Source organism: Ambystoma mexicanum, chromosome 2p (genome assembly GCF_040938575.1).
Source record: "Ambystoma mexicanum isolate Mex_15411 chromosome 2p, UKY_AmexF1_1, whole genome shotgun sequence".
Classification (NCBI taxonomy): Eukaryota; Metazoa; Chordata; class Amphibia; order Caudata; family Ambystomatidae; genus Ambystoma; species Ambystoma mexicanum.
The window spans coordinates 1,442,797,953-1,442,822,360 of NC_090923.1; the positions used below are offsets into that span (position 1 = coordinate 1,442,797,953).

The 24,408-nt window shown below is 46.5% G+C and overlaps 1 pseudogene; it reads left to right on the forward strand.

Annotated features, from left to right (window-relative positions):
* Positions 1 to 11,473: 11,473 nt before the first annotated feature.
* On the forward strand, positions 11,474 to 22,675 carry LOC138567900 (26S proteasome regulatory subunit 7-like; annotated as a pseudogene).
* Positions 22,676 to 24,408: the final 1,733 nt, after the last annotated feature.

Below are 24,408 nucleotides of genomic sequence, written 5' to 3' on the forward strand. Positions count from 1 at the left end.
CATAAAGTTTTATTTGATATTTGTAACCCTATGTTATGCCACAAAGATGCGTCATACTGTATCCAAATGTTTACCCCTCTATTTATCATCACATTTTGCAATTCTTCCCTAGTTGTACTCATAGTAGGTAGTTTTACTGTAGAATTCGGCATCTTGAACATTGAGTACATATCACTCAGAGCATACAGCGAGAACTGTGCATTTTCAATAACGTGCCAGTTGGGAACATAATTACTAACTTTAGAAAGATAAAATGTTGATTTTTTTAAGGACAAACCCAGCACAGTAATTCATTAGATTGGGATAACCAAATCCACTGTCCTTCACAGAACGAGTCAAAACATATTTGGGAATCCTTGGTCTATTGCACTCTACCCAAAGAAATCCTTGAAAAGCTTTATCAATACTAAAGATGAACTTCTTTGCAAACTTCAGGGGGATAGACTGTATAATGTAGAGTACCTTTGGTAGAAGAACCATTTTTTTTAAACTTCATTTTATTATTTTCATCATAATAAACAAAGAGGAAAAAACAGATCAAAACAGCATCAAACTATACCCACCCCCAACCCTTGCCATAGCGCCAATGGTCCTTCACCCCCATTTGTTTCCCTTCCGACCTTTTAACCGTAGATGTCCAACAGCTTTGAGTCTTTGAGAGCACCATTGTTCCCTGAATTCCCCTTTCAGATAGGCCAGTGCCTCTCCCCAATCCGCCGTGAAGTTCTCCAACTTATTGTTGGCTGCATAAGATGCCCATTCCATCGAAACTATATCCCACATTTTCCTTAACCACTCTGGCTCTGTCGCAATCGTAGGGCTCTTCCACCTCTGTGCAATAAGGGCCATCACAGCCAACATGAAAATCACTTTCGCCTTAGTTCTTCCTCGCCTCTCCTCTTCGCCCCCCAGCCCTCTCTTCCCCAGTAGAATCTCTCGGGGATCCTGGCTGGCTCCCTCCCACAATGCCTGAGAAAGGGCCTGTGCGAATTCGCTCCAGAAAGGCAGGATAATGGGGCAGTCCCACCATATGAGAGTTGCTGAACCTTCTTCCCCACAGCCCCTCCAGCACTTCCCTGAGGTTGCCGGGTACATCGCGTGTAGGCGGGCCGGAGTATAATGCCAGCCATACATATACTTATACCAAGCCTCCTGCAACGGGATCGCTTTTGCTACCTTTGGGATCTGCTTCCATAACCTCTCCCAGTCCTCTTGTCCCATTCTGACCCCCGGCTGCTGTTGCCAACCCCTCATGTACGCCCAAGTGATTTCTGGGCCTGCATACTCTAGTTGCCTATATAGGTCCGAAATTAACCCTCTGGACCCCTCGTGGGTTGTAAGAAACTGTTCAAATTGCGTTGGGTCCCGAGTCGCAGCCTTTCTTCTCCCCAGACATTACCCAGTGCCTAATCTGGAAGTATTGGTGCCTCTCCCTCCTGCTTGCATTCCTCAAATGTTTTCACCCTTTCACTACTGAACATGTCCCTCAGAGTTCTACAACCCCCACTCTTCCACTTCAGAAACGCCCTCCTCTCCAACCCCGGTGTTAAGTCCCCGTTATTGAAGATTGGAGTGAACGGCGATGGGAAGGTCGTAATCCCCCGCTTCTCCACCTCCCTGTCCCAGCTCTCCACCACTCCCTTCGTAATAGCACTTAAGTATAGGTGGGACGGTCTCAGCCTTCGTGGGAGCCACAGTACTTCCCCCAAATGGTGCCGATGCTACAGCTCTATCCATTTTCACCCAATGCCTAAGATAGTCCTCCGAAAACCGTTCTCCGATTACCCTTAGTTGTGCTGCTTCATGGTAGCGGCGAAAGTCGGGGAAGGCCAGGCCCCCCTTCCGCCTCGACGCCATTATCATTCGCCTGGACAAACGCGGCCTCTTACCCTCCCAGACAAATTCCTTGACAGCCCGATCCAATTTCTTTAAAAAACTTTCCGGGACCGGCAGGGAGATAGCCTGAGTACCCGGGGGAGAACCACCATTTTGAGAACGGCCCCTCTTCCCAACCAGGATAGTCTTGGAGCGCCCCATTTCCTTAGGTCTTTTTTGATTGCCAATAGCATGGGCTCATAATTTGCCCCGTAGCAGCTCGCCAGCGAGGGTGTGATCCTGACCCCCAAATAAGGCAGCCCAGGCGGACTCCATTTGAACGGGGAGATTGCCCTCGTTTCCTTCGCTTCTTGCTCCTCTAGGGACAGATTAATTAACTCTGACTTCTGGAAGTTAACCCGTAAACCTGAAAGCTCCCCAAATTTAGTTAGTAATTCAATGCTTGCCTTGATGGACTCCTTTGGGTTCGTTCACGTGAGCAACATGTCATCGGCAAAGGCCGCTACTCTATGCTGCTCCCCAAATGGCATACCCTGAATATCTTCTGCCTCTCGTATGGCCAGGAGAAGTGGCTCCAAATATATTGCATAAAGCAACGGGGAGAGGGGGCACCGCTGCTTCGTCCCCCGCTCCATCTGAATGGCTGAGATATTTACCCATTCACTAAGATCCACGAAGTGGGATTTTTATAATTAGCAGTGACCATTTTTATAAACCCCGTCCCCAGGCCCATTCTTTCCATCACCTGGAACAAGAACAACCACTCCACCCGATCAAACGCCTTTTCAGCGCCAAGCGGATCGTCGGAGTGGTTGTCTTGCGGGATTTCTCCACCAAATGAGCCAACCTCCTGATATTATCGGCGGTTTGCCTTCCCAGCACAAAACCTGCATGGTCTTGGTGGATCAAAGAGGGTAGGTGCTTTTCCAGGCGCTTCGCCAATATTTTGGTAACATTTTTTGCCTCTGTGTTTATAAGAGCGATAGGACGGTAGGAAGTACATTCCTCCGGGTCCTTCCCCACTTTATGGATAAGGGTAATTTTGGCCTCCTCCATCGTAGGGGTAATTCCACCCCCAGTGCTGAATGTGTTAAATAATTGTGTTAAATGCGGGACAAAAAGGTGTGAGAAGGTTTTATAGAAGGAGGCCGGGTAGCCATCAGGTCCAGGAGCTTCGTTGTGGGGGAGTGACACTATGGTAGCACTAACCTCATCCTCCGTGATAGGTCGGCCCAGATCTTCGCCTTCCTCCCTAGATAGTCGCGGAAGAGACAAGTTCCCCAAGAACTCTTTCAACTAGTCTCCCCTTTATCTCTTCGGTCCGGGTGAGTCTCTTACCCCCCTCATACTTGATAGCCGTTATAACCTTCTGCTCCCTTTGTCCCCTTAGGAGGCGAGCTAGGAGTGAGTCTGCCTTATTGGCCTTTGCGTAGAATTTTTGCCTCACCCTAAGCATAGCTTCTTCCGCTTTTCTGGTCCTCAAGATCCCCAGCTGGCCTTCCGCCAACCTATACTCCCTATATGCCTTCCTTGTAGGGCACTCCGGTACCCGCGCCCTGGTGATCTCGACCTCCTTTTCCAGCTGAGTTTCTAGACCGCCTATTTCTCTCTGCCTTCATAACGATGAGTTCCCCCCTCAAGGTTGACTTGAAGGCGTCCCACCTTGTGCTCTTACTTGTGTACGAGTTATTGTTCCTCTCAAAGAAGTCCTGGATCTTGCCTCCAATCTCCTCCCGTATCACTTGGTCCCTCAGGAGTTCCCCCGGGAATTTCTAGCTCCACACCCCTGGCCTTCGCCTCCGAAGCCGCATTTTCATTTGCACTACCTTGTGGTCAGCTATCCCCAAAGGGCCCACCTCAACAGCCTCCACCTCCCCCATCAGGCTGACAGAGACCCAAATGTAATCAATTCGGGACTGGGTTCTGTGGACATCAGAAAGAAAGGTGAACCCCTCCTCATCTCCCCGTATTGCACGCCATACATCTCGTAGCCCAGGCCTCCTCCCATCTCGCCTTCAACTGGGGAGAAGCCACCGCTCCCCCCCCTTCCCTCTCATGCTGGGACCGGTCCGACTTCCTATCCCAAGCAAGATTGAAATCTCCCATCAATATCACTTGTCCCCTCGCAAAGTTTTCTAAGGTGTCCAGGGTTTCATGCGAGAAATGGTCTTGGCCCACATTAGGGCCATACACCGATGCAATAGTATAGCACAAACTCATTATCTCCCCCCTCACCATAATGTATCTCCCATTACTATCTCTAAGGATATCTTGGGGTCTAAAATTAATCCCCCTCCCAAAGGCCAGAGCAACCCCCCCTTTCTTCGTAGGGCCCGATGCAAACAATATCTGTGGGAAGCCTTTCAGGTGCAGACGGCACTGGTCCTGCCATAGTATATGAGTCTCTTGTAACGCCAGCACATCCGGCTTATGAGACTTGGTAAATTGCTCCAGCTTTGTTCGTTTGAGGGGGGAGTTTAGTCCCCTCACATTATGTGTTAGCCACCTAAATGCTGCGCTAAGACACGGAGCAGCCTCCCCGGCCAACATACCAACCCAACCCCAGGTTTGCCCTCAACATACCCCCCTCCCTTCCTGGGGAGGGCACAGATATCCTCCCCCCTCCTTCTGCCCCTTTCATCTCCATCCTGCCATCCCCTGGAATCCATCCTACTCCATTGGCAACTATAACTTCCCCAAATCCCCCTCCCTGCCTCCCCACCCACCTTCCCCACCCTGAACCCCCAATTTAGGGTGAGGCTGCCCCCTCCCCCACCCCTCTTGCTCATCCCCCCCCGGACACTCCTGCCCTTACTCGTTCCAGGATGTTTTCACCTCCGTGACCCCAGGCCCCTGTGTAAAGCCCTTGTTCCCACCACCCCCAACACAAGGCCTCCAACCGAGAGTCTATGCCCCCGGTCTATCCCACATCGCCGCCCCCATTGCTCTCTTTGACTCTGCCAGAGTCCCCCGCCACCGGCCCCCGCAGCGCCACCCTCCTCCTTCCTCGAAGCCCCTCCCCCACCGTGGACCATTCCCATGGTCTACCCCTCTCCCTCTGTTTGCCCTGGGCTGAGTGGGTCCCTCAATTCCCCCCTCCCCGTTTTCCATGTGTAGTCGGATTATACCGGCTACCTCCTGAAGGGTGGTGGCTCGCCTCTGGCTCCCCTCCCACTCAAACACCAACCCGAAAGAGAAGGACCATTTGTACTTTATCCCCTTCTGGACCAGTTCCCTCAAAACTGGTCCCATTTGCCTTCTCTTCACCAGTGTTATGGCGGCCAGGTCCTGAAACAGAGAGATTTCTTGACCTTTGTAAAGCACCGGTTCGCTCTGCCTCGCTGCTCTCAGCACTGCCTCCTTTTGGCTATACCCGGCAAAAGCCGCCAACACATCCCGCGGCCTGGTGTTTGATCTTCCTGGGGTACGGCCCACCCTGTGGACCCTGTCTAGTTCAATCGTCCCCGGAGACGCCTCCCCCAGAAGCCCCGCGAAGATCCCCTGGATCTCTCCCTTCAGTTGTTGGTCGGTGACGGCCTCCGGCAACAATTTGATCCTAATGTTGACAGTTCTGGATCTGTTCTCCAAGTCTTCAATCGTTACCTCGAAGTTCCTTGTTGCAATGTCCAACCTATCTATGGCCTCACTGTTTGCCATTGTATCCCTTTCGCACTCTTGGAGGCCCCTTTCATATAGGTCTGTCATCTTCCCCCAGCTGAGCCGTCTCCTGTCGCAATTCTTCCAAGGCCGCGTTTAGGTCACTCCTCATCAATTGAAATTGCTCCTGAAAGGTTTTGGGCAGGAAGTCCATTAGGTTCTGCATTTCTCCTCTGAGGTCTTGCCTCATCATTTGCATCGACGCCTCCGGTCTTTCCTTATCCCATGCCTCCCTAGGCTGTTCGCCCCCTGCTTTGCTCCGCTCTCTGCTCTCAGTTGCTGGCCAGAGTGAAGTTAAGGTTCCCTTGGGTTCACTCACAGGACGAACGACTTTGCCTGCCCTCCCCTTGGGCCTGGAAGGCATTTATAGTAGGTCTCCCTGGCAGCTCAGCGACGTTGCACACCGGCGGTCAGGCTCTTCAGTGTCTCCTCTATTGCTTATGGGGGGGGTCCTTCTTCCGTCTGCCACAAAGGGGACCAGGGCGGACTGCCACCATGTTAGACCTGCTAGCCCGGGGCCCACTCCGCCCCTACAATGTCGTGTGCTGTGCTGTCACCCATCCCCTCATTTGGGGGGGCCTCACAATCCACCAGGTCCTAGGCCAATCCAGCTGTGTGGCGGTCTTCTGCCCAGCGAGGACTTAGCTCTTGTCAACGCTTCTCCCTTCACCTCGAAGGTGGCTGGAGCCCACTCCTTCCCAGCCGCTCCTCTGGGCAACTCCTGAACCCCACACTCCTCCCCCATACAGGGGCCTGCTCACTTTGCTTGATGGGTGCACTCAGTCCTCCTCTCACCCCTACTTTCTCACTGCCCCACTCCTCACCTCCGACTCGCAGTGGGTCTGACGCAGGTAGGGGGGAACCAGGCAGCCAACAGTCCGTTCATCTGTCACCTTGTCCCCGCCAGAGGCCCAGTCTGCTGGTGTACCTTCGCCGCCCCTCCTCTGGGGCCTACTTGCTGCCCGCCTCTCACTGGGGCCCCTGGCGGGTCCCAGCTGCTGCTCGTGTAAGGGCTTTTCCCAGGGGGAGGCACCAGATATCCCCACGCCCTTAGTCCTCTCCTGCGGCCCCGCTTGGTATAGGGCTCTGTCCACCCCAGACCGCCTGCCTCTCAGTAGGGTCCCCCGCGGGCCGCGGCTGCCACTTAAATGGGAGCCTCTCTGGGGGGCAACCTCCCACTCCTCCAGACGCCTTCAAAATCCTAAGGCCCCCCGGTGGCCGGCGAGCTCCACTGCCTCCAGTGTCTTTGCTTGAGCCGGGTCTCCTCCGGCACCGCAGACCTCCTGTTCACACTTCTCAAGCTGGTGGGGGCAGGGACCACCTGCCCCCCCTCCACGCAACTCCGATGGGGGGCCCGGGTCCTCCTCGCTGGTTGGCCCGCGGCACCTGTCCTGTCTTCTAGGGGAAGGGGGGAACCCGCCTCTCCCAGCCGCTTCTCCCAGTTGGCGCCTCAGGAGATCCTGAGTGCTGTGGGACCCGCACCACTGTGTCCCCAGCGGCACCTCGGCTCCCTGCTTTTTCCTCGCAGGACGGGGCGGGTGGCAGGGATCACCCGCACTGCCCCTCCAACCGACTCCTGTGCAGGTCCTGGGCCCCGGATCCTCCTTTCGGGACCGCGCACCTGGCTCCCGGCACCCGTCTCAACTCCAGGGGGGGGGGAACCCACACCTCCAAGCTGCGTCCCTCCGTCTGCACACCAGAGTGTCGCCGGGGCTGCACCACCGCGATCCTGGTGCCCTTAGACCTCCAGATGTTGAGTCTTGGCACGGGTGGGGGGTGGTGGGACTGCCCGAACCTGACCTCGTGTACCAGAGCTGCCGTCGGCACGTCTACACAGTGCCAGCAGCCATCTTGGAATCCAGAAGAACCATTTTAATGGCATTAACTTTAGCCCATAGCCCTAGCTTCAAGTGACCCCATTTTCAAATATCTTTTTGTATTTTCTGTAATATTTTTGAAATATTATATTCCGCCATTTTTTTCCAAGTCCCTGACAAAGTAAACACCCAAATATTTCATTGCACCCACTTCCCACTGACAATTCCAGAAGCCCATAACATTCCTAGGTTGTCCAACATCTAGAGGGAAGACCACTGTTTGTTTTTTCCCAATTTATTTTATGGCCGGATAACAATCCCACCTCTTCAAACATACATTTAAGTTTCTCACATCCTTTAATTGGGTTTGTTAAGATGCCAGTCATGTCATCTGCGTAACATAAAATGTTAACTTCGTTATCCCCAAATTTTAGTCCGTGGAGACTCTGTTCCTGCTTTATGTATGCAATAAGCGGCTCCAATGCCAAATTAAACAAGTATGGTGACAATAGGCACCCCTGCCTAGTACCTCTAGATAGAAAAAATGGGGAAGACATAACACAATTCACCCAGACCTTTGCACTGATCGATGAATTCAATGCCCTAATTACTTTAATAAATGTGCCTCCAAAACCCATTTTTTAAGAGTGTGATACAGAAAAGCCCAACTGACTCTATCAAAGGCTTTTTCTGCATCCATAAAAAACAAAGTTTCCTGGATCTTCTCCTTTGGTAGTCCCATAACATCAATTAGTGTTCTAATATGGTCATACCCATATCTACCTCTCATAAAACCAACCTGGGAACTACTGATTAAGTCACCAATGCTTTTATCAAGCTGATTAGTCATTATCCTTGTAAATAATTTGAGGTCAACATTTAATAATGAAACCTGCCTGTAGTTTCCACATTTTTTGCAGTCTTTGCTTGGCTTTGGAAGTACCACAATACAAGCCTCTCTCATTGTGGGACAAACTACCCCATCGGTCATGAAACCATTGTACAATGGACACAAAAACGATACCAGCACCTCACCCAACGCCTGATAAAATTCAACCATGAGGCCATCCAGGCCCGGTGTTTTCCCTTTGAGTTATTTTATAGCCAACAATATTTCTTCCTCCATAGTGGGACTATCAACAATTGCAGATTGGTCATCATTTAGCTTAGGTAGGTCAATCTTATTGAAGAATGTATCCATACCCTCAGACATTGGGAATTGATCTTGCTTGTGTAAAGACTTGTACAATTTCCTGAAGCTCTCGCATATCTCCCCTTTCTTAGTTTTATATTCTCCATTTTCCCCCTCTGTTTTCTGGACAAAGGAATTATCTATTAGACCTTGCAGCCTATTTGCTAACAACCTACCATTTTTTGTCTCCCTGCTCCCAGAACTTTTCCCTCATGAAAAACATGCCTTTCTCATATTGGGTATCCATTTCCTGATTCTTAAGACAATCCCTCAATCTTCCCACATGTACCTTGTCCTCATTACTTTTAGATAATGCATATTTTTTCTGGGCCGCACCCAATTCATTATCCAGCCTCCTGATCTCAGCCATTCCCTTTTTCGTAGTACGAGACGTAATATTCATCAATTCCCCCCATATGGTTGCCTCATAACTATCCCAGACCATAACATTGGAGGCTGAACCCACATTTATATCAAGGACGTTTTTAGTGAATTCCTTTAGAGATTCAATCGCACCTTGCTCTTGTAATATGTAGGTTTTCAAACACCATTTTGAAAAACCTGAGCTTTCCAACCCCATGTTTACCCGCATTGTCATTAGGAGTGATCTGATATCTCTCTTTCCTTAATGTCCACACTATGGACTTTTTCAGCCAGCCTCTATGAAGTCAGGAAATAGTCGATCCTTGAATCTGAATCATGGACCGGTGAATAAAATGAAAATGCCCTCTCCCCGGGGTGCATAAACCTCCAAACATCAACCACATTTAGACCATGCAAGAATTAAACGCCTTACTCATACTCTCTGCTGTATACCTACACTGGGCAGAACAATCAATTTTTCCGTCAAGAACACAGTTAAAATCACCCTCTAGAATTGTGCATTCTCCATTCATTTCCCTTAAGTCTGAACATCTTCTTAAAGAAAGCACTTCCACTAGAACACGGCCCATAAATAGACCCTATCGTAATTATTCTCCCTTCATATTTCGCGTCAATCAGAATTACCCTCCCCTCCTCATCCATTGCTACTTTCTCCATATTTAAAATCAGACCTTTGCGTAATAGTATACCTACTCCCCTTGATTTGGTGTTGAAACAGTTCAGGAATACCCTTGTAAACACATTGTTCTTAAGAAGATGCTTTGACTCTTCCAATAAGTGAGTCTCCTGAACCAGGGCAATATCCATTTTTTCCCTCTTCAGTCTGGTCAACACCTCCTTTCTTTTTCTTGGGATGTTGAGACCTTTAACATTCCATGAGCAAACATTTAATTCACCCATCAACTGTCCCGTCTAGGGATATATTTAACCATCTAATGCAAACTCTTTCCCTTGTACAGGATATGAGGGGGGCTTGAAGATCATGAGTTGTACATGTGCCCACAAGACAACAGTTAACAAAAACAAATACACAACTATCAAAACACATACAAAATAAACATAACACTACACCCAGCGCCTCTGCAAGGTGATAATGAGTCTCAATATTTACAAAAACTTCAACTTCTTGAACTGTAATTACCCCAATGCCTGCACCCGATTCCTTAATGAAATGTATAAGGTATAGCAATTTCATCCGCACCCCACTCCCCCATATTGATCCATTAACATTCCAAGTTATTTTGACCACTGTTTACAAGTTATTTACCCATTTCCTTGCTTCAGAGTTTGTCCACATAACCACCATGTCACCTCCATCACCTACCTTCCGTCATTAGAGGCCCTCAGCATCCTTTATAGCCCATCAGTTTTGCCCTAACAATACTTTATTCCCCATATAGTTACATGGCAGACTATGCACGCAGAATTCCAAACCAATATTTATATCTTTCTTGTTATATAACTTATTGCATATTATATTTACAATTTAATTGCATTTCCACTATTTGATCTTACCCACCTGTAGCATACACAAAACTACCCATATTCTAACATCATTCCCCAGTCCTTTTTTCTACTGGCCCATTTTCCTTGCTGACTGCCCTTCTAAGATCTACACCAGTTGTCCCAAACACACCCTGTTATAGATACCACAATATTCATCATAACATCAATTCAAGTAAAGACACCCCTAAGCATGATAATATTCCTGTTTATCCAAGCAAGCTGGGGGTGGAATTCTCAAACGAACAATGTGAATAATGTGTCATGCCCTATCAATGTAGGAAATCAGCAATTGATTACATGCAATCCGAACATCAATGTGATCCTCAATAATTGTGATCAACCAATGTATACACTCCAAATAGGCCATGTAACCACGAACCCCAGCAGTGACCATTCAAGACGTATTGTGCCCTGACAAGTAATTTAAAAGTAAAATCTCCAAAAACAAATTCAATACATAGCCATAGCTTTGATTACCTCCTAATGAATTGTATCTATAGCACGTTATGTAGCAAAAGTCAACCAAATATAAGATTCAAATCTATTGGAGCAAATGAACATCAAGCCTGTTTCCATAGCACATACATATGCAATATTCATACGCAGATTTCTCCTGCCCACCAAACCTGCACGGCTATAACATACTCGCATCAGCAAGATGTAATAATCAAATATCCCACCATAGTCCCCATTACCATCCCATATCCCTTTTTGCATAACTATTTTGCCTACATTTTGGACTTTGCAAGTTTCAATTGATATAGCCATTATCAGCCAGATAACTATTTGTACTTCTACAGTAGCAGTCCTGCACAAGCCAACATCACATCAACACAGCCAACTCCTCAAAAACCCTTATGGCACGCATGAATAGGAGACGTACAGAGGGTCTACACAATGAATCTCGGATGACACTACCTCAGCTATAATTACTGTGAGATGGACTAAATGTTAAATGCATTTACAGAGTCTTCATCATAAAATCCAGCAGTAGCAGCAGCAATAACCACGAACAGACAATAAATTGATCTTTGTAAACCCGTCAGCACAGCGCTAGGAGCATTGCCGCCAGCACCTCACCATGCCCGACCATCCAGGAGACGACCAGCGCCAGATGAAGGGGGATAGGAGGAGGACCAACCTATCTGAGGACTGGATGGAAAGGGTATTAATCTGCTGAAAACCTATGGTCAGAGCACCTACACCAGACAGATTAAACAGGTCAAGGATGAGGATGATAATCAGCTACTTAATAAAAATTAGTGAGCTCACAGGAGTTAAGGAGTCCGACACCGGGTTGAGTGCGCTCACAGGCGTCAAGGAGTCTGACACCAGGTTGGTGCCACCAGCTCTCTGGGATTTGGCTGCAGACTAGCAGACACTTCCAAGTGAGCAGCCACTGCAAGTTGTAAGATGTACAAAGATAATCAATGCGGATTCTGAGAATCTCAAATATATCATCAATGCCAAACATCTTGCCAAGTTTGTGGTGGGTCTCAGTGATTAGGTGGCGCCCACTGACATTGAAGAGGGCATGCGGGTTGGTGTGGATAAAAATAAGTATCAGATCCATATTCCCCAGCCTCCAAGATTGACCCAACCGCTACCATGATGCAGGTGGAGGAGAAACCTGATGCCACTTCCAGCGATGTTGGAGGATGCAAAGAACAGATCGAGAAACCCTATGTGCTCGAGCAGTAGTCAATAGGACAGATACCTGCTTCATTAAAGTGATTGGGTCACAGTTGATGCAAAAGTATGTCGGGGATGGAGCAAGAATGGTGCGTGAACTTTTTTTGAAATGGCTCGAACCAAGAAAACCTGCCTGATATTCATTGATGAAATTGATGCCATCAAAGGGGCACAATTTAATGATGGCGCTGGTGTACTATGCTGGAGTTGGCAATACCAAAGTGCTTGCGGCAACCAACAGACTAGGTACATTAGACCCTGCGGTGATGAGGCCTGGACGCCTGGTCCGTAAAATTGAATTCAGCTTGCCTGATCTTGAAGGTCATACTCACATTTTCAAGAGTTATGCACACTCCATGAGTGTTGTACAAGACATTTGGTTTGACCTGCTAGCGAGACTGTGCCTTAACAGCACTGGTGCTGAGATCCGAAGCGTGTACACAGAGGCTGGTATGTTTGCTATTCGAGCACGTTGAAAAGTGGCAACAGAGAAGAACAAAGTCATCAAGTTCTATGCCAAATTCAGTGCAACCTTAGATATATGACGTACAACCAACCTGCTGCTGAATATAATCTAGGTAACGTGTGTTAGAACCACTGGTGTGTAGTTAGATAAAAAATTATTCTTTCCATGTTTATTCCACAGTAAATTGTGTCCTGACCGTATGAGCCAGGGGCACCGCCGTCAGACATCCGTAATTAGCAGGATACGATACGCAGGATTAACCTCCGCATCTGCAGTGCCTATTACGTGATGTAAAATATGCGCTCCCTTGACATTTTTTTTTTTTGGGACACGTTATTTTATATTGCGTGCCTGGCATTGTCATCAAGGAGTGTCTGTGTTTCTCAACTGTGACTTTTTCCAGCCACTGGTTTGAGGATGTTAGTAGAGCGTTCTGCATGGCTGTCTATCTACTGAAGGCTGGTGAACGTGTTAATGCACCATAGGCCAAAATATTAATTTGTGGCAATGTGAGCCCTTGTTCACATGATTCCCGGTCCCTGCTGCTAGATTGTGGTTATTACGTGTCGCACAAGAATGCCTTAGCATCGTTGGAGTCAGATCATTCAGAACACTAACATATGGAGCCCCATAACCCTACAACTCCAACGTGCTCAGTCCTTCCTCACCTCCGCTGCAGCGCTAGTTCAAGATGATTGAGCAGGAACAACATCATGTGCACCGCTGACGGCCCCTGCCATTCGGTCCTCCGAGAGCCTCCATATCTCGGTACCGACCATCGTGACCGTCAGAATTCACTTTGTGTAAGCGTGATGCAGGGCGTCGTTAGGACCTTTCCTCTAATGGTCTAATGATACGAACCAAAACAAACAACCGCTTTAACAGATCAATGCGGCGGCCTTATTAATTCAATTAAAATACCAAATAAATTGTAAACAGAAGAACTGTTGTAAACCAGGCTCCTTCGTGCTTTTCTTATATGCACATTTCTTAGACTGAGCTTGGGAATGAGTGCCGTCATTACCCTTGCGTGATTTGTCTTTATGTCGGAAATGAAAGCATGCACTGAGATGTTATCAGACATAGGAGTTACTGTTGGAAGACTAGATGGATTGAAGCCATAACTGCATTGAAAAGGACTCATCCCAATAGCTGTATGATGCGAGTTGTTATATGCAAACACAGTTAAGGGAAAGAAATCTTTCCAATTATCATGAGAGGCGGAGATGAAACAACACAGATATTGTTCTAAGGACTGATTCAAGCATTTAGTTTGACCATTTGACTGGGGGTGATATCCTGAACTGAGGACCTGGTTTACACCAAGTATTTTGCATACATGAGTCCAACAAAGTGAAGTATATTGTGAGCCCCTGTCAGAAATTATGGTATCTGGGGGACCCTGTAAACAAAACGCAGTAATCAAAAAATATTTAGCCATCTGGGCAGCTGTGGGTTCTCGAGGCATAGACAGAAATTGTGCCATCTTGGTCATAGAGTCCACAGTAAACATGATGGGAGTATTCCCTGAGTATGGGGCAGATCCACCACAAAAGCTGTAGAGGTGTGACACCAAGGTTGGGATGGTAAAGTGGGTTGAACAGATGTCTGTAAGGACAAATACAAGGTGTTTTATCTGTAAGCGAACTGTGCAAGCTGGCACATAATCCTGGACATCTTTCTTAAGATTGAACCACCAAAAGTGTCAGTTCATAAAGTCCAGAGATGCTCGAACCCCTCAGTGTCTGGCTACTCAGTGTTATGACACATCTGTAATACCTCGTTCCATAACAGAAAGTGTGGTATAAATAGTTGTTGTCCATGAAAGAGGATATCCCCTTCCTATTGCACTTTAGTGCTTAGAAATTCAGCTTGTAGGGTAGGAAGAACCTATTTTGATGTTTTTTTGACAATCTGAAGGAAATGCGCTACAATAAGCAATAAGGAAGTGTTTGAGAACATGGGTTCAGAGATAAAGGGTGTATTCTTCTTTTCTTTGTGTAATTATCAGTCAGCAAGTAAGTTCCGTTTGCCTGGAATGAAGGGAAAGCAGATGCTGTAGGAAGAGAAAATATATGCCCATCTAGCTTGTCTGCTATTTGGAGTTTGAGCATATATTAATACTTCAAGATTCCGATGATCGGTTCTGATCTAAACAGTGGTGGGGGGATCCCAAGTGAAGATGTCTCCATTCCTTAGAAGCTTTCTTTATAGCTAATAACTCCTTTTTGAGTACAGTGTCATCTATTTCCAAAGAGGATAAAGTCTTTGAAGGTAGGCGATAGGTTGTCCTGATAAATGTCCTGCCTTTTTTTTAACCAGGCAGTAGGGCAGAATGTTTCTCAAAAAATGGGGGATGAATTTTCTATAAAAGTTTGAGAAACCTAGGAATCTTTGGATTTCCTTCACAGAAGTGGGACTGGGCCATTCCAAAACCACCTTAACTTTGCCAGATTCCATCTTGGTTCCTTCAACAGACCGAATATGTCCCAAGAAAGGTATTTTAGATTGATGAAAGGAACATTTTTCCTATTTAGCAAAGAGATGGTTATCCTTAAAGCGCTGTAGGACCTCTTCCACGTGGTTCACATGTCAAAATAGTGTGATGAATCCTGCAGATTCATCTCTTATTCCCTAGTGGTGGTCTCTTCCCACATGGCCAGGGAAAGGTGGTCGCTACCTGATCCTGACAATGGGGTGGTGTCAGGAGGAAGGATCATGAGGGGGGGGGGGGGGGAACTGTTGCGGACAGGTGATGGCTCCAACCAGAGAGACGCATTATTCTTCCTTTGACTGTGAAGAAGAAAACCTAATTCCAGAGTTTCTAATGGCCTTTTGTCATTCTTCAAAACCCTTTAATTGTAAGGTCTTAAAACCAACTTCTCTTAAACATCTTAAGCAGAACTTTATTCATCCTTCACCTATGCATAACCCCTCTCAACCTTATTTGACATCTGATGTTTGTGATGATTATGTTGATAAAAGTTCAACAAAAGAACTTAAAACACTATAGTGAGTACAAGGATGAAGAAGAGAAGAGTCAATGAGGACCAATAGTACTCCCAAGAAGAGCGTACAATCTAGTTGTTATCCCTTCAGTCGACTGATCAGGGCATTTAAATCCGAGAATCACCCACAGGTGAAGGAAAAGGTGGATCGGGCTGCAGATTATGTGGAGCGTGAAGTACAGTGGTGGAGAGAGGCAGAATCACGGAAGGGAGCCCAGCTGAAGGAGAGCAGCGTTCCCAGGCTGCCTCTTGTCACCCTGATGCACCGGAGTGGCGGGAGACCCAACAGAGACTGTCGATTTCCTGAGAGGTACTGCAAAGGCGCTGGCAGCTGCAGAGAGGTTTTTAGAGGAGGTGTCGAACTGAAGGGCAGCAACCTTATTGGCAAGGAATCGTGAGGCTGGCAAAGGTGCAGAAAGAATGTTTGGCAGGTCATGGAAGCCAATCCTGAAGCAATATTGTATTGCAGCAACTTCCACCAGTCAGAGACGCCAGGAGATACTGATGAGTTGGCCCAGTGAGAGTGGTGACCCCAGGGTATTCCGACAGGCACATGGTTTTGAATACTGACCAAATAGACATTACCGAGAGAGAACAAGAGGGCAGATATAGTGCAATTCTCCTGATAAGAGTCAGTTGTTGGAACCCTGGAACAAGCATTGCCACGAACCAAGAGACATTTTAAGAAAGGTTGACAGAAGGAGCTTGAACAAACCCTCATATAGAGGAGGCTGTCATGGGGGAAATTGATGCAAGTCCTAACCTAACTGAATTCAACATTTATACCACTGAGGAAGTAGAATTGTGTGGTATTTAAGAGCATTTTTTGAAAGATACCTGGCAGGAGAGCACACTAGGGGATTTGTGTAGACCGAAAGGGGGATATTCATGGCAGGACAGTAACCCAGGGTATCCAGAGTTTTCAGCTGTATATCCCTGCCAGGGGAGTACACAAGGAAATTCAATGTTGTGCTGCAAAGGAGTGTTTGTTCTACTAAGCCTTTGTTAAAAATGTAACATTTTACTTAACCATCCGAAAAACTATAAAAGACTTTCTTTCCGTATACTTTAACTTGTATTGCGGAAAGAATATTTGCTCTGCCAATACTGTGAAATTATGTTCTCTAATATATTTCAAACCGTATGGTAGAAAGACATTTTTTGCTTTGCCATCTTAAAAAGAATATCAGTGAAAGAGACATTGTCATTACCTTTTTTGGAACTTTGATTAAACGGAGCATTTCAAACTAGGTTTTCCTGAGACAGTTCTGGGGAAGTGAATATATATATATATATTCAGATGTATTTTGGACTCAAGGTCACTTTGCTATAGTTTTGGTTTCATAGGTAGGGACATTCTCTTTTGGTTAGGGCAAGATAGCCCTTTTTCCAACCCCATTTTCTTTGAATAAATATGGCTAATGTTGTGAACATAACAACTTTGTGTCCGTCTCTCTTTGCTGATCCCTCACAATAGGTTGTTACAGAAGACCAGAATATCATCTAAATATACTATTACAGGGTATAACAGTAGGTCAGAGAACGTATGTATGGTCCATGAAGCGTTGAAAAATCGCAGCAGCATTAGAGAGACCAAAAGACATTACTCGATACTCATAAAGCCTGAAAGGTGTGCAAAAGGCAGGCCTCCAATCGTCTCCACTTCGAATGTGAATTAAATGATACACTCCTCTTAGATCTAATTTGGTGAACCATTTTGCAACTCTCACGGCCTCCAAGATGTCTGGGATTAAAGGCATGGGGTACTTGTATGGAATCGTGATTTTGTTTAATCCACGAAACTCGATGCATGGTCTTAATTCTTGATTATTTTTCTTGGGGATGAAAAACATTGATGCTCCAGCCGGGGATTTGGATTTGGCAATGAGTCCGTTTTTTCTTTTTTTAAGGATTAGTCTGTAGACTTTCCATTTAGAATGTCCTTCTCCGGATCCAATAGGATGTACGTTTGGCCAAAGGCCACCGGTTTGTCATGTTGTATATTAATGCACAGTCATCGCTACGATGCAGAAGGAAGTTCCTTGTGTTCTTGATCGGAAAACGAAACCTGGAATGAGTGATATCCGACTGGTCGAGTCTCTATAGAGGCAATGTGCGCACTGAGGCCCTTGGGTTTGTTGCGCTATATAAAAATGTGATAATAATAAGAGTAGAGATGCTCTTCTTTCTCAGAATAATAGTGGGGGTGTAATCTTTCTGAAACTTTGGTGAGACTATGGCCTACACAATATCCAGAGCCCAAAAAGATGGATCCTACCGTCCAATCAATGAAGGGATTATGTAATCCTAACCAAGGCAATCCCAATATTACAGGGTAGTGGGCGGCTTTAATAAGATCGAATCCCAAATCTTCTGAATGTGAAACAATAGACATAGATATTACTTCTGTTTGTTCTGTAATGGGTCCTGATGAGATCGGGCTAACATCCACTCCTTCTACAGGAACAAACATACACTTAGAAATGTGATGAATCCCAGTAGGGCGGGCCCAATGGTCATCCAAAAACACTCTGGCTGCTCCACAATCGTTCAAGGCTGGAATATTGTCCAACACGATTCTATGAAAACTGAAGGGCACCTTTATTACCATCAACAGTATTTTGTAATTGTTTATTTGTAAAGCGCTTATACACAGGTGAAGAGCTTCAAAGCGCTTCAAGGTGGGAAGGGAACAAGGGGATATCATCGTCATTCTTAAGCCTTGAAGATTCCGAATGATCTAACAGCAATAACTAGCATACTAGGATGGGGCATTTCTACTAGTATAAGTGTGTGACAAAGAGTAGGAGGAAAAGGGGGGGCATACAAGACAAAAAAGGTTGTTCATCAATGCGCCTATGCATGCAGGCATAACCAGCTAGGAAGAGGTTATAGAGGACAGAACATACAAACATGCTAAGCCTAGTAAATTCAAGGTCGTGCAAGTGCGCAGACAGAAGTGCAAGGGAGGGGAAGGGGGACAGGTGCGCCTGGTCCAACAGAGGCCAGGGTTAAATGCAGAGTGGGTGCCACTAAATTGTTCTTCCAGGTGGTTCTTTGACACTTAAGAACTCGCCATTTCCTCCTGGATCAGGGTTCCCTTTATGACCCGGGGAAGGTGCTTCCCTATCGCATAGGAGGCCATTCCTGTACGAAATTCATAAAAACTTTTAGGGTTGCCATTGAACTTTCTACCAGAGAAAGAATCATTGGGTGTCTCAGAAACCAGAGGGCCTTGTGCTATAATATGGCGCAGATTTGTGTTTTCAGTTTTTAGAGTTTGGACCTCCATGGTCAAGGCCTGTACAGTTGAAACTAGCTGTTGCATTTGATCCATATTGTCTAATAGGCAGGTATTGCTTACTATTAGGAATTAAGTGAGCACTGACCTGGAGGCAGCTGCCAAATCCTTTAAGGGGAAGCTGCGATAGAATCCCAGATACCATCCAACCCCTGGATGGAAACGGAGGGTTGTGTAGTCTAAGGGAAGCCCTTCTGGTGAAAAAACCCTTCTTGTAATACAGATGATAGACAGCAAGGCGTGATCCATGGATGACGATGGACAATTCAAATACAGTCCTGTTATGAGATGGCAGGCTGGAAAAAGGTAACGAGGAAGAAGATGCCACACGAAATCTAGCAGCAAACAAAGCAAGGAGCTGGGGACAAGAAAAGGCAACGAGGAGGGAGGTATTTGAGAGAATTAAATCAGGAGACAGGGAGTACGAGACAGGTTGGAGCAAAGGGGAAACAGGGAGGGAAGGCATGCAACAAGCGGACAGCGTCGGTGCTCCAAAAAGAAGCGATGCAGAGAATTTACCGCCCGCATTGCTTTTCACTGTGGTCTCTTGAGTGGCATCTGCGGCTTTGCTTGTGAGGCATGGGCGCCATGTTGGAAAAAAGCTAAAACGCTGCAGGAAGTATGTGTTCTTGGCAACTTCGGGTGCCATCTTGGAGTGCATGTCACTTGACGAACAGCAGTTATTTTCCATTTGTGCCAAAGGGACCAGGATAGCAATGAGTTCCTGACAGGGGTTCACTCACTGCTGATGTCTCCTCTATAAAGCAACCCATCTTTCAGGAGGAACAGACCCTCTTTCTTCCTACCTTCTTCCTCAGGGACGGTCTTCAGGAAGGCCACAGCCAATACGGGTTGTTACGTTGGGCGAATGCCAAGACAGGGAAAACCATATCTAATGTATCCCTGAAGAGACAACAATCTGAGGCAGAAACCCCCTGAAGGAGTATGAAAAGGAGCTGAGAGAGAAGCTAGTGACATCACAAGAAACGTGTGATGCCCCGAGAATACTGGCTGAAGAGAATGCATGGATCTTACAGAAACCGATGACGAAGTTAAGAATCGAGTAAACTTACATATGCGAGAAGAAGACTTCACGTGGGCGAAGTGCTGCAGAAAATCAACCATTCAATCACATGGGCGAAGTGCTGCAGAAAATCAACCATTCAATAATTATACAGATATTGTAACACAAGTAGACTCAGTCATCCTAGAAGCTGGTTATATATAGTGATTAGACTGCAGGTAAAGCTGCCATTGTATAGGAGCTGGACATCAGTGTCTTGAATTTAGTAAGCCTGGACCCATGGAGAGGAAAGGCTGAGAAGTGTGGTGCAGCAAGAATAAGGTAAGATCGTGGAAGCGCATGGCGAGGCTGTCTGGCCTGATATCAAAACTGAAGCAGCCAAGGTCAGTTATCTATTCTTGAAAGCAGTGAATGTGCAAAGGATGAAGCATCCCTTATTAAGGTGCAAAGAAAGAACACCAAGGGTGCCAAGTTTTATTCATTTAAGACATTTAAATGCTACAAAATGAACCAAATAGTGGTCTCCTGTCACTTGAGCCAAGGATGGAAATAGAGTTGAGCTTGGAGTCCTAGAACAACGATACTGACAGCCTGCACTCCAATATATTCCCACAGACAAGGATGCTTTGCAAGGCCAAGTTCAAAGACAATCTTCATGGTAGAAGGCATGGGTGATGAGAAATGTTGAGCTAATTAGGTAGGGAGGTAAAATCAAGTCCACCTTCTGGCACCTGGGTTTCAGCTTACGTTCTGCGAAGTGAACCGAATGTTCCAGACATGGCACGAGTGTGCCAACCAATTACAGAGGGCCGTATAACGAAGGGCCTTCTAGTGTGAAGACCAATGATAAACTGTGTACTTAATAATGTTAAAGATTACATGTTTTTAGAGGTAGGCCTAAGTTGTCCACCTGACAGTGGGCAGCCAATCACAATTCTATTCCCTATGCAATGTATACTTCGATGTTCCTCTTAAGCCTATCACAGCCTTTGATAGGTTTTCTATTATTTGCCAGGTAGTATGACGTCAGTTCTGACGTATTTCTTGCATATAAGGATGTTTTTGAGAAAATTATTGAGATCTGAGCGAACGTCCGTTGTAACCTCCCTGTTTTAGACAATTGTTAATAAAACAACCTGTGCCATCTTCCTGAGCTGGTTCGATTATTTGGGCTCAGAATTACTCTGCAATCCTATCCTTTGCATGCACGTTACTAAAGAACCATAAGTTCACTGTTGTTAAGTCACAGCTACTGGAGAGATCAAAGCTTATGGACTCTTGACTGGCAATAGAGGGGTTGGAGACTCTTTAGCTTTGTGAATCTTGGGGTCCTCCAGTGCAAGGCATAAAATAAGCATTTTCGCATAGCAATTTGCTATTCAATTCTGTAAGTTTGCTAATCAAATGGACACTTGTGTAGCAAAGGTAGCTATTTAAGTTGACCTATTCAATGAACGCACAGCTCACCCTGCATTCCTCTCTTGCCCATGTTGCTCTCTTCACCTTCTTTTCTGAGGTTCACTTCAAGTGCTAATGGAGAGAAAGTGCATCAGTAATCATCTCCTCCATTCTTACATGTCAAAGGCATGTGCGGGAGTGCTAAGGAAGAATTTCTTTTGCTTTTTCAAATAATTGCAAACCAGAAGTAATCAGGAGGATACTTTTATGAAGCTTTCTATATCCTGTTTGGCAAAGACCAGTATGTGTCAACTTTATATTTATATAAAAATAGTCATGCAATCCCATTCCTGAAATGTAAGTTGTTAAATAATGCATAATTACAGTATTGATACTGTAACATACTGTATCATCTCAATGGTTTACAGTAAAGTTTAGGTTACTGTATATAAATTTCATAGTGTCCACTGTATTTCATTTTGTTGGGAAAGATGCATCATGTTGACAAGTGAACACTTTTGAAAATGTGCACGATCAAATGCCTTTGATGGCAAACATAGTTTGGTAACCTGCAGGTTGCATACATCCTGTAACTGGTGCTCAACCCATGAGCAAACACATATTCCTTGAAATTCTGTGTTATCACTGTTGCTTTATACCAGGTTCCTGTTACGCTCACCTGGTCTCCGTGGGGGCACGGTTGGAGGCCTCCCTTAACTTGGCTCTTCGGAATAGTCTCCCCCTGCCGGTTGCTGCCGGGCCTGCTGCTCGAGATACTGGTGTTGCCCCTGAGTGAAGATGAGAGGCAATGAAAATGGAGTGGGTGTGTCGTGACTTCCCTCGACCCCTTCGTGCCAAAATACAGTGTGCAAGCGCTTTCCCATACAAGCTCACCTGTTTTGTAATGTTGAGCTATCCATCCTGCTTATCCATAGAACGCACCGAGTTGCTTCACTGGTCCGTGGGAGTGTTGATCCAGACCAGCTGCGACCAATCCACTTAGAAGGTAAGTCTTTTAGTTATGACTATTGTTAGATTATACTATCTTTATCTTGTCTAATAATAATTCTTGCAATGTCTCATTCCATCCCCATAGGTATGAAGAAGTAAATCGGAGCCGAGGAGGGTCCGGGGAGTCCCTTGAGAGTGATGGAGGTTCAAAAGTGGCAGGTAAATTGGTCTTTATAAGGAAACTCTAGTCTCTTGTATGATGCGGCCAAGTGTTCGTTATTCGTATGAATTCTAACCTGTTGTCTTCTTTATTTCCTTGCAGGTGCAGGCCGACGGCGAAGAATGATGTCCGGATGCTCGGTGAAGATCTGCAGTTGAAGGATGAAGATACCACAAAGAAATGGAGAGAAGTGGAGCTCCGGGTACCTGGGCGCCCGGATTAGGTAAGATGAAGCCTCTGACTCCGGCAGTGATGGAATGCAGGTAAGATGCGCGTATAGCGATGTAGCGGCTGGCAGCAGGTAAGGAGCGCCCTCAGCGATGGAGTAGCTGGATTCAGGTAAGAGGCGCACACAGCGATGTAGCGGCTGGCAGCAGGTAAAAGCATCCTCAGCGATGGAGTAACTGGATTCAGGTAAGAGGCGCGCACAGCGATGTAGCGGCTGGCAGCAGGTAAGGAGCGCCTTCAGAGATGTCTTCAGGAATGGAGCTGCAGGAATCCAGTGATGCACAGGTAAGCACAGCGGAGAGCGTTACGCTGCTGAAAGCAGAATACCGCGAAGCAAAGGCACGTGAATTTGTTGGTCTTATATAGGCTGGCTCTGGCCCCTCCCTTTACCCCCGCCTACTGGCTCCACCTTGCCCTTCCCAGGGACTCTGGCACGTGCCTTCCAATGCTGTTCTACGGCCATGCCCGGCCCTGCTGCACATGCCCTTGTCTCAGAGTGTGCAAGGCACACTTCTACATTAGCCTGGCGCCAGGACTGGGTCCATTTGGACACTGGGGATAAGGAAGGACTGGCCCCTTGTCTAGTGGCCATGACAGTTCCCTGAAAGTGAGATGACCACAAACTACAATATTCCACTTAGTTTGCCCAGTGCTATGGCTGCTAGACAATCCACTCTGCTTAGTCTCTTTCTTGCCTCTTCTATAATGAATACACAAAGCGAACTGAATGCTTACGCAAAGTAGTGATCAATAGTTCCCTGAGCTCTGTACATCTACAGATCTACTGCAATACCAAACACTGTAGTTGGCCTCCAGAGTATGCTTTGTTTTATGATTGAATTATATATTACCACCTACAGGAGACAGCTGGCCAAACTGTTTTCAGAGCCTTTTTTATCATATCTATTTATTTGTGTCCATTCATGCAGCTAACCTTTTACATTTTACAGACACTCATCTATGGCTCGCAAAATCTTTTTGCCCACTTGCACAGTCAAGTGAGAGGTAGTTGATCTTCTTCGTCCAGAAGAATGGCTCCCTTCTTCTGGACAACAGGTCCCAGTTCCACTTTTTAGGTAGAATCTGTGCATGTGGAAATGGCTCCTTCCCTGAGATCTCAATTCCTTTTCAAAGTCCCAAAGTTCAAGGTTGAAATGCAAAACAGCAGCAAAGTTCTCAGTTCAGATTGAAAAAGGTAGTTATTTCTTCATGATTGGGTTCCTGAAGAATGCCTGCCTTCTCCAGGTATCTTGCTCTCGATGTTTTCACGATGCCAGGGGAATGACTCTCTTCCCCTGTCCTTTCCTCAGGCTTGATTTGCAATACACAACACCAGGGGGTGTCTCTCCCTTCCCTTGGCCTCTTCACTTACAATATCATGGGGGAGTGTCTTCCTATCCCTGGTCTCTGTATAGTTCAGGCAACCAACCCTTCCTGGTTCTCTCTTCTTCCTGGGCTTTCTGACCAGTCCCAGACTGAGGTTGGCGGCTCTCGCCATCCCTTCTGTACTTGCTACAACTCTCTCTGGCCCCCAATGCCTTTCCGGCAACCCACGTGCCTTTGTGCTTGGTCCGCAAGGGTTCTTGTTTTCCTGGGCATCTTCTAACAGCTGCAGGGTCCCTGAGGCTTCCATGGACGTCTGTTATGCTGCGGCGGCTCTGCAGCCTCTGACGACTTCCTGCTCGTGCAGTTCTCTTGCCCGGCACCTCCCTCGCTCTAGTAACGCCT